The following is a 3326-nucleotide window of genomic DNA, read 5'->3' as shown; positions in this document are numbered from 1 at the left end:
ATAATAAATACATAAATGGAGTGTTGTCATATGTTAACTCCTCTACTATATTTATTCTAGGCAACATAAATTTTCATATATTATTATTTTTAAATATCATGCAGCAGATAAAAGTTAACAATTTAGCACACACCATTAGAAAATTTCCCAGTGTTAATGTAGAATGTTCTCAAAACTTAAAAGCTTCATTTTGTTCCTTGACAGCCAGTCATTTCTTCACCATGACATTGTCTATTTGCTTTTGGTGTCTACAGTTCTGCATTTTCTAAATTCTACTTGTTGTAGAATTTCTTATAGTCTGAATTTTTTGTGTTTTTCTTTTTCCATGTTGGTACTAATGTAAGTATTTGAAGTTTTTCATTGTATATACAATGGTATCACATTGTGGTTTAATTTTCATTTTTTCCTCTGACCAACAGTGAATACATTTACAAGGGGTTGTCACATTTATATATCTTTTTGATGAAGTGCTGTCTGAAAATATCTTGTTTGTACTTTTCTAAATTTGACTTTTGGTATTACTTTTTAGTGTAATGACAGGTCCCCTGCTTATTCTTACTTTGTTTGAGGAGAAGCTTTTAATTTTGATGAAATGCAGTGGCACTTTTTCAATGATACATACTTTCTTATGTCCCATTTCTCATTTTATGGTAAGTTTCCAAACAGTTATCTTGCTTATTTTATGATTCACCTTACTTGTCCGATAAATTTATTTTAATTTTTATTTTCAGTGTGATCAAAATCTGATTCTCCTATTTTTATTCTTTATATTGCTTCTTCACCTGTTTTCTTAACAATAATTTTGTTTGGTATTCTTTAATGAAGAATTTTAAATTCTGTACATGTTTTGTCTGTTTATAGAACCACCCTGATCATTTCCCTTGTTATGTATTATGTATGATTATTTTGTTCCTATTACTGAGGAAAAGAATTGTAGACAACATTCTTGGACACTTAAAAATCAAAGTTGGGAATTTAAAGTCTGATCAAATTTTTCTCAGTGATACAATTATATACAATTATATGTATAATTATATAAAAACAAATTATATAAAAATTTATCATGTAGGATTGGTATCTTTCTTAAATTTGATTTTAAAGTTATAATTTTTTATTAAAATGTTTCATGGAAAATAGTGTACATATCTTTTATTGTATATTGGTGAAATATATATTCTACATTTATCACATGCACATTTTTATGCAGTATAAATATATTCTTTGTGTGTTCATTCCTTTCTTTAGTATTTTCAAATTCTAATTTTTAATATCTTAAAACGTTTTTAAAACTACAGTTATTTGGCTCTAACCCTTGAATTGGAACCATTGCCTAGCATCGCAAGGCTTGCAAACTTTCCAATACTTTATACTTTAAGTACTAATCTAAAACCTAAACTGTAACTATATTTTATGCTCTGATTATATGTTAAATTTATAAAATGTTCATACTGTATTATAATTCTTGTTTTCACTTTTGTTCAAGTTAAACTGATAATGCTACCATATTTGGTAAAATTCTATTGCAGTTACCATGTTTCAACGTGCCCTTATATTTCTAATTGTCAATTTTGCATGAATTAACCCCATTTCATTGGAATGAAAATTAATTATGACTAGTCTGCTTGTTTTGAATTAAACTTCTTAATTTTAATCCTTTAATTCCTCTTTGCCTGATAATAACTTCATCACTTATAGTTCCTGTGGTTCAATATTTTTTCTGATATAAACATTTAAAAATGCAATATTTCTGTTCTATTCCTCATCAATTTCTGGTGTTAAAAATGGAGACTAAACATAAAGAATAATAAAAGTATGTCATTTGCCAGTAAATGGATATAACTGGAGACTGCTATGCTTAAATAAGCCAAAACCCAAAGACTGAATCTTCTCTCTCATAGACAGATGCTGACTTACAATGGTGGAGGCAGTGGAGGTTCAACAGATTGGACAGTGGTAGTTGGAGGAGTGGAGAGGAGATGGGAATGGGAAAGACACTAGAATAAATTGGATACGGCTTTCTTATGTTCATATGTGAATCCATGACCAGTGTAACTCCACGTCACATACCACCACAAGAATGGGAGGTTATACTCCATGTATGTATGATATATCAGAATGCATTCTCCTGTCATGTATGACTAAAAGGAACAAATAGAAAATTAAAAAAAAAAATGAGGGCTAAAAAGAACTTGGTCCAAATATGATATGTCAAGAAATTTGTAATGTTTTGAACAACCCACAATAAAAAATTAAAAAAAAAAAAAAAAAAAAAAGAACTTGGTCCAGCCACCATGTGGCTCTTAATAGAGACTCAAGTTCCTCCAGCCAGCATTGGTTAGGGTTATTGTTTCTCAACAAGAAAAAGAAAAGAGAAAGCAAGAAGAGTAAGATAAAGAGGTAGAGAAGTAGAGGGCTTAGTCTTGGTAAATCCAGGGATATTCCACTGCAGTCTCATAGGTCTCACCCTCACAACAATATTCCAAGGATTATTTAAAATCTCACTCATTCCCTAGGGTTCATATGAAATGGTCTTGAAATTAACTGTGTTTACAACACAGCAGTGTGCAGGATGTGACTGTAAGGTTAAAGGACCCCTTGCTGCTCACCATGCCTCTTCACCAAGCCAAAAGGGCAACACTAGTGGATTTTACACACGTGTGCACTATTTAAACCTCTATGATATTATACAACTGCTTGATCAATTCAAATTTTCTAAAATATAAATTTTTTAAAAATCATGTTTTATTTTAATGAAATATATATGTTATCTCAAAATGTGCATTTTAAATTGTTTTTCTATTATGCTATATTAAACCACGTGGGTTATTTAAAGATTAAAATTCAACGTTTATCTCTCAAAGATATTTTGTTAGCTTGAACACTGTTTATTAATTATATCATGCAGCTTAAAATATTACAGGAACATTCTCTTTGAAGATACTGTGTAATGTCCTATGGAGTATCAGCAAGTGAGAAATTGCAATTTAGTAGAGGGCGTGTCATACTAAAATTGCAATTTGCTTAAATATTTGTTTTGCTTATTTCTTAGTTAATATATTATGCAATTCATTGGATTTAATTTTCAAGTTATCCCCAAAGCAGTGTTAATTAGGACCACATGCTTTTGCAATTTAAGGATCAGATGGTGAACTTTTTTCTTTAAAACAATTACAATACGTAAATGGCTCCTTTTCACTAAAAGAAACACTATCAAACAGATAATATGAAATGTCACCCTAGGTAAACAAATACCTAGGTGTGTGTATTGGATGATTAGAAAGAAGTGAACAGCCGAGTCCACGTTGTGGGGTTATCCTAGAACTAGC

This window comes from Marmota monax, unplaced genomic scaffold (assembly GCF_021218885.2).
Source record: "Marmota monax isolate L192 unplaced genomic scaffold, Marmota_monax_Labrador192_F-V1.1 WCK01_AAM20220418_F8-fsc00927, whole genome shotgun sequence".
NCBI classification, from domain to species: Eukaryota; Metazoa; Chordata; class Mammalia; order Rodentia; family Sciuridae; genus Marmota; species Marmota monax.
The sequence above is the reverse complement of the archived record's forward strand: the minus strand, read 5'-3'. Positions refer to the sequence as shown.